Source organism: Canis aureus, chromosome 7 (assembly GCF_053574225.1).
Source record: "Canis aureus isolate CA01 chromosome 7, VMU_Caureus_v.1.0, whole genome shotgun sequence".
Classification (NCBI taxonomy): Eukaryota; Metazoa; Chordata; class Mammalia; order Carnivora; family Canidae; genus Canis; species Canis aureus.
Window position 1 is genome coordinate 24,479,735 of NC_135617.1, and position 13,537 is coordinate 24,493,271.

General features: G+C 35.0%; 1 protein-coding gene and 1 pseudogene across 4 annotated transcripts in view; one reads left to right on the forward strand and one right to left on the reverse strand.

Moving 5' to 3' along the window:
* Nucleotides 1-13,537, forward strand: part of RNGTT (RNA guanylyltransferase and 5'-phosphatase) — a 369,143-nt gene that overhangs the window by 181,941 nt on the left and 173,665 nt on the right. The gene's annotated exons all lie outside the window — the stretch shown is intronic.
* LOC144316791 (ATP synthase F(0) complex subunit f, mitochondrial pseudogene) lies at nucleotides 7,840-8,108 on the reverse strand (annotated as a pseudogene).

Sequence of the window (13,537 nt, forward strand, 5' to 3'; positions counted from 1 at the left end):
TCTCTTGGTAAAGTTAACTCTTCAGTACATACCTATTCAAACAAAGGATGTATTGTTTGCAGCTTACCATGTAGCTCTTTGAAAGTCTTAAGTTAAAAAAAAATATGATTTCCTCTTTTTGGTCAAATTACAAATATTTAACTTCTTTCTTTCTCAAATTTGTGCCCCTTTTGTTGGAACAATCAGACCAGCCACTTATGTAGTTTAATTTTATTTGTATTGCATCACATATGTGTTTATGGTAAAGTACCCATTCTGTTCTTGTATTCTTTCCAAAAGTGCTTATTTTTCTCCCAAACTAGTAGATCATACTTTTTTACCCACAAAGGAAATATTCACCTATACTTTTTACCAGCTGTAATCTGTATAAACATTCTGGAAAACATTTAGGAAAGGTTTCCCAGAAAAAAAAGTGCTTTAAAAACCATGCTGAAGGAGCTTGGACTATATAGGCAGTGAGGAGCACTCAAAGCTCTTTGGTTGTGGTTATGACATACAACAAATTATTTTAGAAAGTCAGTTCTAGTGGAGGTAGAGTAGAAATAGTTTGAAAGAAAAAGTTAACCTATTAGCAAGAAGGCCAGTTAGGACCCTATTAGTGTTATCCTTGCTGAAGATAATAAAAGTAATAAGGGATGGTTTATGAGAAAGTTACTATGAGAGATGATTTCATCTTTTAAAAAATTCTTGCCCCTTTCATAATCTGTACATATATTAACAACTTAAACTTCTTAACAATTTTTTAAATGTTTTTATATTACACAGTTTCTTGGGATAATTCCATGTGTTTTCTATTTATATCTATTGGCTTGCATTTATTTATTTATTAAATTTTTATTAAAAAAAATTTATTTTGAGAGACAGTGAGTAAACATGCCTTCAGGATTGGGAAGGGGCAGGGGAAGAGGGAAAATAGTATCTTAAGTGGGCTCCACACTGGGGTGCAGATCGCAGGACTTGGGGCTTGATCGCCGGACTCTGAGATCAAGAACTAAGCTGAAATCAAGAGTCGAGTGCTTAACCGACTGAACTACCCAGGCACCCCTATTTATTTTTTAGAAAGAGAGCGCATGTGCTTGAGCACGTGTTGGGGCAGGGGGAAGGGCAGAGAGAGAGGGAGAGAGAGAGCATCTTCAGTCTCCATGGCCAACATGGGCTGATGTGGGGCTCGATCTCACCACACTGAGATCATGACCTGAGCCAAAAATCAAGAGTTGGATGCTCAACCAGTTGAGCCACCCTGGCACTCCTGGCTTCTTTTTATTGGTCTCAAAACTGTGCTGTTCATTTTATTTAGTAAACCTTTGTTGAAGTGAGAGCATACTCCTCCAGAGTACTGTGATAGATGCTGAAGATACAATGATATGTGTGTGATTTTATTGACCTGTAAAAGCCCACAGTTCAATTCGGTAGACAGAGGAAAATCCTGTGGTAGAAGGAAGCACAGGGTGCTCTGACAGAATGTTGAAGGAGCACATAACCTCGAATAGAGATTAGGAGAAGATTTCTGGGTACATGACCTGCTAGCATAGAAAAGCAGTTAAGAACATGGGCTCTGGAGCCAGAATGATTTTGGATTCTTGGTTTCTTGCTGTGTGACTTTGGGCAAGTTCTAAACTTCATCTTTAAAATGGGAATCAGGACACATCTTTGTGGTTCAGTCAATTAAGCAACTGATTCTTGATTTTGGTTCAGGTCATGATCTCAAAGTCATGAGATCAAGCCCTGTGATGGGCTCCACACAAAGCATGGAATCTGCTTGTGATTCTCTCCCCCTCCTCTTGCCCCTCCCTACTGCTGTGTGTGTGCCTGAGTGTTGTCATGTGCACTCTCTAAATAAATAAAAAAGTAAAATCTTTAAAAAAGAATAAAATGAGGATAATAATAGTCCCTACTTCATAATATTGTTATGAGACTAGAATGGCTTGATATATGTAAAGTACTTAGAAAAGTGCCTGTGGTATAGTTTTTAGATGTTTTACTTCTTCTTTCTCATGTTTTGTTTTGTGTTGTTTTTTGTTTTCATGGATACATGATTAGCACTCAGTAAACATTTGGATACAACTAGATGAAATTATAATTACCTTTCTGTTTTCTTAGAAGTCTTTAAACAGCTCTCCTAAATGCACTTTACTGTAAAAGGATTGTTTTTGTGTATTTAGATCCTTCTTAACCACAAGTCATAAACTGGTAGGCTCCCGAAAGTGTAAGCTCTTCTATTACTTAAGAAACACTGAGTTTGCTTGAGGATGAGGATGTGCTCCCCAGTTCATCATAATTCTTATCAACTAGTCCCTGTTTTCTTACACCTAGTCCTGTTCAGCTTCATGGTCTGGCCTCCAGGTATTTGAGTTTGGGACCTCCACACTAGACCCTGACACTAGCTCTTCCAGGATAAAAACCTATTGATCTCTTTTAAATCTCAAACACTTGATAGAATGACTGTGAGTTATTGACATCAAATGAATGTTTCTTGAATAAATGAATAATGCCTCAATTATGAGATGAAAAAGAAGTCTGGGGATCCCTGGGTGGCGCAGCGGTTTGGCGCCTGCCTTTGACCCAGGGCGCGATCCTGGAGACCCGGGATCGAATACCACATCGGGCTCCTGGTGCATGGAGCCTGCTTCTCCCTCTGCTTGTGTCTCTGCCTCTCTCTCTCTCTCTCTGTGAGACTATCATAAATAAATAAAAATTAAAAAAAAAAAGAAAATAAAGAAGTCTGGCATAAAGAACTTTGATTATTCCATGAGGGTGAGTTGACTTTCATTTTATAGAATTATGAGGGAATTTTGGTAAAAGTAAGACTGACAATATACCGAAAATAATAAAGAACCTATATTTCCTAGAGAAATTTTGTTAATAGATTTTCTAACTTGTCATGTGGCACTTACCAGATTTATACTAAGGTTGATTTTAATTGTAGTAGTATGGGTTGAAAGAGCCATTTGAAGCTATTTATATTTTGATTAGCTAATGATATAGTTGTTGAATCATCATTGGTAAATAATGTAAATCAAATCATTGTTTTCAAAAGGAGATAATAATCTTGCCTTTTTGGTGAGCTAGATGGATGAGTTTTGTAGAATGATTATGTACTGATTAGAAGAATATTTAGGGTACAGAAGCATTGAATAATCTTAACCTAAACCAGAAGTTAGACTCTAGGAATGAAAAAGAATGAAGAGTAGTATCCAGGTGAGTGGAGATTTCCATTTTGGGGGGATTGGTAAAATAAAGCCGTGAATTTTAGGGGATTTATGAAAGCACAATTAAATAAGCAGATATAAGTTACTATATTGAATATTCTCAAATGGTTGGGGCTGTGTGGGGCTATCTGCTCAGAAAATGTTTTATGTGAGTAGAATAGTCCAGAACAGAAAGATGGAGATTATTCTTTTCTTGTTTAAGTATTCCCTTGATGTATTTTTCTTTACTTTAATGAATAGATGTTGCCAGTTGCATTCCCAATGACACTGGATTAATTTTCTTCTTCATTGTGGTCTTAAGTTATCATTTTACTTACTGCTAAGAGGTTCCTTTCTGTGCTTTATAACTTTGCAGTTTCTGTTTTGTTTTTTATGTTTCTAATTTCAAGCCCTTTTGCATTATTTTCTTTGCTTATACATTTATAACAATTTGGTTTCCAATTACTTCTGATTCATAGACACATAAAATACCAATTCAAAGTCCATCATCTGGTGTGTTACCTTTTTGCCATTTCCACAAATTTTTGGTCAATAGAAAGTTACATGTAGTTACATGTCTCCTCTAAGATGTTTCAGACGGTATTCCAGTGATGGGATTATGTTTTTATAAGTAAAACTTGATGACACACTATAATGTTTCATTAATAATTATTTGGGGGCAGCCTGGGTGGCTCAGCGGTTTAGCGCCGCCTTCAGCCCAGGATGTGATCCTGGAGACCTGGGATCGAGTCCCACATTGGGCTTCCTGCATGGAGCCTGCTTCTCCCTCTGCCTGTGTCTCTGCTTCTCTCTCTCTCTCTCTCTCTCTCTCCCCATCTTTCATGAATAAATAAATAAAATCTTAAAAAAATATTTGGTATATTATGTCTACTATTTTACCTTTTATTCATCTAATTTAATCTGGTGGAAGATAAAAAGATTAATTCACTATATGTTCCACTTTAAAGCTTCCAGGGTTTTGCAGTTAAAATTTTGTATTTAAAAGTGAGATAGCTTTTAAGAATTTGTTAGAAGTGTTTTAGAAACAACTTCGGTAATTTAAGTTGAACTATCTTTCTGTAGAAAGATTGACAGGTAATGGCTAGTTCTATCACTGCATTTAATGCTTTTGCTAATGACTTAAAATTAAGGTATTATTTAGGCATATTGGCCTAAGCTTATATTATCATTGGGTCCCCAGTTTGTTTAATGCTAGCTAGACTGCTAGCATTAGTAGGCAGTCAGGAAATAGCTACCTAATAAACACTGATGGAAATTTTATTTTTATTGAAGTGTTATCCAATAAATTCTCTCAGAAAAACTTAGATTAGCACTTCTTACATAAAAATACCAGTGCAGGGACGCCTGGGTAACTCATTGGTTGAATGTCTGCCTTCTGCTCAGGTCGTGATCCTGGGGTCCTGGGATCGAGTCCTGCATCAGTCTCCCGATGGGGAGCCTACTTCTCCCTCTGCCTATGTCTCTCTCTCTGTCTCTCATGAATAAATAAATAATCTTTTTTTTTTTTTTTAAGAATACCAGTGCAGCTCATAAATAAGTTATACTTAAAATATGGAAGAGGAAAAAACCAAAGTAGCTTAAAATTATAAGACGTTCTATCTTGGAATGTAATATCAGAGACAAGAGAATAACAAAATGAGTTTTTAAAATACCTATTATTTAAGTTATTAGAATAACCTAACTTTTCAAGCCATGCTATTTTAACAGTGTATATTGAAACTCTTTTTGGCTCCTTGGTTAACTATTCCTTCCTTGGAGACTCTGCCTGACTTAAATTCTCTCAGACTGCCCATCACTCTTGTTGAATACAGCTTCCCTGTGTTTGGTTTGATCTGTTTATTACAATGGGTTTTCCATTTCTTTGTAATTTTTAATTCAGTGACTTTCTTCTGATTTAGTCACTTTCACTTTGGCAACTTATTTCTGGCTACTATTCCTACTTTAAAGTTTTAAGTGCAGACATATTCCTTTCTAACCACAACTTACATCTCTTAAAAACTTGTGAGACATTTCATCAACTTCTCTGCCATCTAGTAAATTGAGATTGTGCCCTCCTCTTCAACTATATCTGGGGCTTATTAGCTTCAGGGGCGCATGGTTCTCTTTCACTGGGCTTATCATCTCAGCCAAGGTGGCTCTTTTTTTTCCCTGAACTTCCTACATTCTCTAGAGTTCTTAGTTTCTTAAGGTAGAAGTTGACATCATTGATTTGTGACCTCTTTTTTTTTTTTTTTTTTGGTTAGTCATCTAGTACAATAAATTTTCCTAAGTGTACTTTAGCCACATCCCTCAAATCTCAGTTACTGTTTTATCATCTTCCTTCCATTTGAAATATTTAAGTTTTCTCTTTTAATTTCTTCTTTTATTCATGGGTTATTTACAAGTGTGTTAAGTTTCCAAACATTGAGGGGCTTTCCCAGATATCTTTTTCTTGATACTTAATTTAATTCATTGTGATCAGAAAACATACTTGGTGTGACTTTGATTTATAAATGTGCTCTATGTACTTGGAAAAATATTTTTTCCTGTTGTTGGATAGAATGTCATGTAAATGTCAGCTAGGTCAGGTTGTTTCAGTGTTGCTATAGTGTTCCATATACTCACTCATTTTCTGACTGGTGTTCTTTAAGTGTTGCTGTGTAAACTGGGGAGACCTTGGACCCTGGGGCCTCAACCCAGCCAGACAAAGGAATTGCTGAAGATTCTTGATCTTGTAACAAGAATTAATTCAAATTCAGACTGCAGCACAGCAGATAAGTAACATATACAGGAAAGTTTATTAAGTGAAAAGTAGAGATGAGAGCCCATGAGCTTGAATAAGAAACAGTGGGAGAGAGAGAGAGAGTCAGAGACGGAGAGAGAGTCAGACAGAGACAGAAGCAGAGACAGAGTTGCATGTCCTGGAGTTTGAGTTTCTACCTTTTATTGACAGTTGTTAACCAGGGGGTAGAATATTACTTGGGATGAGGATTTCTTGGGAGCAGGTTTTGGGCGTTTTCTTCCTTATGTGGTCATCCACAAAAGGCCTCCAAGTTTCTGGCCTCCTATGTCAGCCATCTTGGGTTTGCTTCATGTGGCTTTGTTTTGGATGGTGCCAGGACTGGCCTCTGACTTTCCCAAGAGCTGACCATGACTTCCTTTTTGCCAACGTCCAGGTATCCTGTTAGAACCTAACTAACTGCCTACTCTAACATATGTGTTTTCACGACATCTTTATCTCTACTGAATGTTTTTTTCTACTTGTCGAATCATTTATTTGGAAAAGAGTCTTAAATGATCCATGTATAATTGAGGAGTTTTGCCTTATTTTTATTATCTACTCTGTTAATTTAAAAAAATGCATTTTGAATTATTACTATTTTTGGTGAGGTGCATATACACTTAAGATTGTTATAGGTCCTTTTTATCTCTGGCAATATTTCTTGTTCTTGTCTTCTTTGTCGAATATTAATATAGGCTAGCCACTTCAGCTTTCTTTTCATTAGTGTTAGGATTTAATATCTTTTCTCTCATTGTACGTTTATCTTTCTGTCCATCCATCCAGCTTTATTGAGGCATAATTAACCTATAACATTGTGTGAGTTTAATCTATGCTTCTGCTTTCAATCTTTATATACAAAGTGGGTTTATTGTAGACAGCCTATAGTTAGTTGGTTCTGATTATTTTTTTCCTGACAATTTCTACATGGGGTGCTTGTACCATTTAAATTTAATGTAATTATTACTGTGGCTTGGTGTGGATCTACCATCTTGCTACTTTGTATTTGCCTATGTGTTTCTATTTCCATTTTTCCCTCTTACTGTCATTTGGATTACTTGAGAATGTTTTCATTTCTTTATAGCTCCACTTTAGGCCCATTAGGTATACATCGTTGTTTTATATTTTAGGAGTTAGCCTAAGATTTATAATATATCTCTTTAGCCTTTCACTGTTTATCTTTAAATAATAGTGTATCACTTTATAGTTGGGGTAAAAAACATACAACAATATCATTCCATTTCCTGTCATATATTTTGCTTCCAAAAGCATGTTATAAACTACACAGTACATTTTAATATATTTGCTTTAATTAGTTATCTTTTAAAGAAATTAACAAATATCTTATTCTATTTTTCAACCATTTCTTTTTTCTTTTTAACAGTCATCTTTTATTGGATGTTAATTCTCATATAGGATATGAAAGGATTTATTCTATTGTTCAACCTAACCTTCCCTTCCCTTCCCTTCCCTTCCCTTCCCTTCCCTTCCCTTCCCTTCCCTTCCCTTCCCTTCCCTTCCCTTCCCTTCCCTTCCCTTCCCTTCCCTTCCCTCTTTTCTTTTCTTTTCTTTTCTTTTCTTTTCTTTTCTTTTCTTTTCTTTTCTTTTCTTTTCTTTTCTTTCTTTTCTTTTCTTTTCTTTTCTTTTCTTTTCTTTTCTTTTCTTTTCTTTTCTTTCTTTTCTTTTCTTTTCTTTTCTTTTTTTCTTTTCTTTTCTTTCTTTCTTTTCTTTTCTTTCTTTCTTTCTTTTCTTCTTTTCTTTTCCAGTCATCTTTTATTGGATGTTAATTCTCAATTAGGATATGAAAAGATTCAGGTGCCAGGGAAAAGTCATGGTCAGGAATGCAGAATGTGCCTCCACACTGGGCCTTCTTCAGTGGTACTTTTGTAGCTGCTCATGTTTAAGTTCCTGGTAGCAACGACAGTAGTTGAAAAGCCCATAGCTGCCAGCACCATAGAAATCTCAGTGATGCCCCCTTTTCTTATATTGACGTCCTTGTTGTTGTAGTACCAGTAGTAACCTCTGTAAAGTGCTCCAGCAGTGCCTGTAGGGGTGAAATTCTGCATTAGTATCCAGCTTGGCAGCCCTCCTAGTTTGTCATCCATGAACTTCATCTCCTTCACTGGTACATATGACTCCATCTAGGAGTCATGGGTGTCTGTTTTATCTAGTTTTCAGCCATTTCTGAAGCACTTCAGAAATTTTTTGTTTAGATACAGGTTTTTGTTGTTTGTTTATATCATATTTCTTCTACTAGAAGACTTTTAAAATCTTTTGTAGGATAGCCTGGTGGAAATTCATTTTATCAGATTTTGTCTGTTGGAAAAAAAATTACTTTGCCCCCAATTTTTATTTTTTATTTTAATTTTTTGTATATTTTTTTACTGGAGTTTGATTTGCCAACATATAGCATAACACCCAGTGCTCATCCCATCAAGAGCCCCCCTCAGTGCCTGTCACCCAGTCATCCCAACCCCCTACCCACATCCCTTTCCACCACTCCTTGTTCGTTTCCCAGAGTTAGGTGTCTCTCGTTCTGTCACCCTCACTGATATTTTCACTCATTTTCTCTCCTTTCCCCTTTATTCACTTTCACTATTTTTTATATTCCCCAAATGAATGAGACCATATAATGTTTGTCCTTCTTCCATTGACTTACTTCACTTAGCATAGTACCCTCAGTTCTATCCATGTTGAAGCAAATGGTGGGTATTTGTCATTTCTAATGGCTGAGTAATATTCCATTGTATATATAGACCACATTTTCTTTATCCATTCATCTTTCTCAATGGACACTGAAGCTCCTTCTACAGTTTAGCTATTGTGGACATTGCTGCTATAAACATCGGGGTGCAGGTGTCCTGCCATTTCACTGCATCTGTATCTTTGGGGTAAATCCCCAGCAGTGCAATTGCTGGTCATAGGGCAGTTCTATTTTTAACTCTTTGAGGAACCTCCACACAGTTTTCCAGAGTGGCTGTACCAGTTCATATTCCCACCAATAGTGCAAGAGGGTTCCCCTTTCTCCACATCCTCTCCAACATTTGTTTCCTGTCTTGTTAATTATCATCCTCACTGGTGTGAGGTGGTATCTCATTATGGTTTTGATTTGTATTTCCCTGATAATGCCCCCATTTTTTAAAGATATTTTCATTTGTTAAAGATTTTTGGGTTTATAGTTTTTCTATTAGTACTTTAAAGCTGGTATTCTATTACCTTCTGGCTTATGTAATTCATGTCAAAGAGTCTGCTGTTGTTCTTATTTTTATACCTCTGCATGTAAGTTTTGTTCTTTCTTACTGGGGTTTGACTATACTTTTTTTTCTTAAATCCTTTTTGTTCTCTAGGCTTCTCTTGGGGTATGTACATGTGCAAATGTGTGTTTAATTTTGCAGTACTCTGAGGCATTATTCCTCCAAATTGTTTCTTGTTTCCTTATCACTTTCTTCTTTTAAAATCACACTCCAGTTGTACGGATGTTATATCTTTTTAATCTCTTGGCTCTTTAATTCTCAGTTTCTTCTCCCCCCCTTTTATTCTTTGTGTTTCAGTTGGAAGAACTGATACAGATTTCTTCTTCAAGATTCTCCCTCAGTGATTCTTTCCTTTGTTGTGTTCAGTCTGCTATAATCCCATTGATTATTATTTCCATTGATTAGCATTCTTTTTATCTAATACCTTTTTTTATATTTTATATTTCTACTTGTCTCATTTTTATAGTTTTCATCTCTTTGTGCGGAAATTCCACATTTGTTCATACATGTTTTTCACCCTTTCCTTTAAAATATTAAGATTATTTTATTTTATTTGTTTATTTTTTTAAGATTTTATTTATTTATTCATGAGAGACATAGAGAGATAGAGAGGCAGAGACATAGGTAGAGGGAGAAGCGTGCAGGGAGCTTGACGTGGGACTTGATCCCAGGTCTCCAGGATCGTGCCCTGGGCTGAAGGCAGCACTAAACTGCTGAGCCACCCAGGCTGCCCTGTTAAGGTTATTTTAAAGTGTTTTATAATTTTAAAACATTAGCCATATCTGAGTCTTGTTCTTTTGACAGTCTTACCTGTTGAATGTAGATCATTTTTTTTTCTTGCTTTGTGTATATGTGATAATTTTTTTTATTGGGTGCTAGATTTTTTTTTTTTTCTGTTTGTTCTTACAGTAGAGACTGAGGTAAATGTATTTATGCTTAGTAAATGGGTATACTTCTTTTTCAGTTTGTTATAGATCTCATTTGAAGTGGGGAAATTAGTGGTTGAATCAGTCTGTTCTCTTTCGGAGATGGGTTTGTGTTGCTATATAATTATCTTTCATACTCCAGAGACTTCACATCCCCTCAGCCTATGACTGCTATTCATGGGCTTATTGAGAGTGTGGAGCAAAGAACAGTTTCTACCAAAAGAAACTGTTCATCTTTTGTATTGAATCAATACAAATCAATACAAAAGGTGAATTCTCCCAAAGGTGGATCAATTTATATGTCTCCTTTTGGGAGGGGGTTGGGATTCAGTTCATCCTGTTGCCTAGAGACCTTAGCTTTCTAAATAGCCTTATCAAAAATTATGATTTTATAGATTATCTGCTTTTTTATAATTATCATATTAGAAGCAACATTCTCTTGCCACTTTTTATAGTAAGTGAAAGTGGAACTTTCCCTTAAAACAGACTTTTAAAGATAACTTTAAAGGAGGGGCACATGGTGGCTTAATTGGTTAAATGTCTGCCTTTGGCTCAGGTCATGATCCCAGAGTTCTGGGATTGAACCCCACTGTGTGGGCTTTCTGGTCAGTGGGGAACTTGTTTCTCCCTCTCCCTCTACCGCCCTTCTCCCACCATCGCTTATGCTCTCTTTCTTTCTCTCTCTGTCTCAAATAATTAAATAAAATCTTTTTTTTTTTTTAAAGATAACTTTAAAGGGGCTAAACACTTAGAAGATTATGAACATAGACATATAGAATGAATGAAGGGGAAAAACCTTCCTAATGTTATTCAATTGGTACTTTTAACTTGGGATAAGATTTATTGTGAAAGTTGCATGTATAATTTGAAGTATATTGTTATTCAGGAGACAAGAGTGACAATAATGAAAATAGGTTAAATGTCTTAAATTTTGGCTATAATGATGAAGATAGTGATATATGAAGATGACGAGAAATTTGGATATATTGTCTTTCAAGAGTTGTGAAGGGGAAAGAGCAGTATTTTTAATTTAACATACTTTATATGATTTAATTTAAATACTTTATATGATTTCAAATATGAACACGTAACTCTATTAGTGATAAATTATACAATATTCATACAATATATAGATTTGATCTCTATTCCTAAAAAATATTTTCTTCCCCTTCAAGAATTTTACCTACCTTTGTATATACCTTTTTTTATATAGTAGTACATGGTACAATACATTTAAAGTCTATAAACATTGAGGTGCCTGGGTGACTCAGTTGAGTATCTTACTCTTGTTTTTGGCTCAGGTCATTATCTCAGGGTTGTGAGAGCAAGTCCCACTTCGGGCTCTGTGTTTAGTACAGTCTGCTTGTCTGTGCCTCTCACTCCTGCTCCCACATTTGCTTACATGCATTCTCTTTTCCAAATAAATAAATACGTACATATACATACATACATATATACAATCTAATGAAGAAAATAAAATATGTAAACCTTGAATGATGATTGGAGGACCTATATATATAGGATGTTGCAAAAATGTTTGGGACATTTATTTCAGAGTTAAAGCAGATTTTCTTTGCTTTTTTTCTCATTTTTAATTGAAATCTATTTTTTTTTTTTTTTTTTTTTAGCTGTCTGGCTTGAAGCTCATTACTGAATCTCTAATAGCCTCAGTTTCTTTTTCTGGCAAGTTAAATAATAATAACTCAGAAATACAAATCTTGTGAAGAATTATGTATTTTGAATGACATATTTTAAGAACCAAACACAACACCACTTTTTTATAGGTCCTATAGTATGTGATAGGTGCTAATGTAAATGTTAAAAAAGAAAGATTGTCTGGAGTAATCAACAAGGAGTAAAATAAGAGTAAAAACAAAAACTGTTTCTTGTTTTGTCTCAACAGGTTTTTAGTTCATAAAAAGTAAAATAAAAAATGAAGAAGTTATTTTCATTTCTGCAACAAGTAACATCATGTTATTTAGAGTCTTACCAACTCTATACTGTTACTTTATACATACTTTGTATAAAGGGAGGAGCCATTATATAAATTTGAGACTTCAGATCTAAGAATGGAAAAGCTATATTTACTTGCCATAGATGATGTACCTACAATTAAAGGAGAACAAATTCCTTTAACCTTTAAAAAGTTTTTTAGGGGCACCTGGCTGCCTCAGCTGGTAGGGCATGTGACTCTTGGTCTTGGGATCGTAATTTTGAAACCCAGGTTGGGTGCAGAGCCTACTTGAAAAAAAAAAAAACAAACAAACTTTTTTTTTTTAATGGTGATGTGGCATTGGTTTTCGTTGTATTATTTCTTAGTAGAATTTGTGCTATGAATTTAGCAGGTTACCTTTTCTTACATGATAGGATATAAGAAGTATTAAAGTTGTACTTTTTCTATCTTGCTTGAGCCTTTACCCATCATTAGTTTGTGAATATTTGAAAAAGGTTGAAATAGAACATGAAGGTCTAATTAGATATGCTTCTCAGTATGAGTACAAGTTTCAAAAATTTTTCCTCTAGGATGAATATATCACATACATGATCCAAAGTCTTTAATTTAACATTGTCTTCCAAATTTCCAGCAAGAATGTAAGCTGATATTTTGACTCTTTGATGCTTAGGGTTTATTTTTCCTCTCTTAAAAGAAATTTATAAGAAATCAGTGTTTTTAATTCATATGGAATTTTTATTCTGGAAAATTGCCTTCTTAATTTGTTAGGTCATTTATACTGAGTGCATTGGAGACAAACATATGAATCTTGGAACTCTTGAAATTTTTGCCTGTTTGGCCAGACTCTGGATAATGTGACTAAGATTCCCAGTTTGCCAACTCCCTAAGAAGTCTTAATATTGTAATAAAAGGAAAAAGCAGAACCAAAAAGAGAACTTCAAGAGCATTGTAGTTTTTTAAAAAAAACTGTGTTAAAATATACATAAAATTACCTTTTTAAACATTGTTAAGCATACAGTTCAGTGCCATTAAGGACATTCACATTGTTGTGCAACCATTACCATTATCCATCTCCAGATTTTTCTCATCATTCCATTTTTCTCATCATTTCCAGATTTCACTCATCATTTCTCATCATTCTCATCATCATTCATCATTCCAAATGAAACTCTGTACCTATTAAACACTAACTCCTTATTCTCCCCTGACTCCCCCTGCCCGGGCTCCCTAATTTTCTGTCCCTATGAATTTGACTAAGGAGCTTTATAGTTTTAAGGGAATTTAGATATTTAAATCAGAGTGGTCTTAAAGTCGTTGCAAACTAAGATTGCTCTTGTTTTTCTTTCTGAACTGCCCTCAGTTTAGACAAATTACAAATTTTGAAGAATGAAGTGGCAGAGAAGATGAAGCCACAGTTTGGGATGAGACTCACAGAT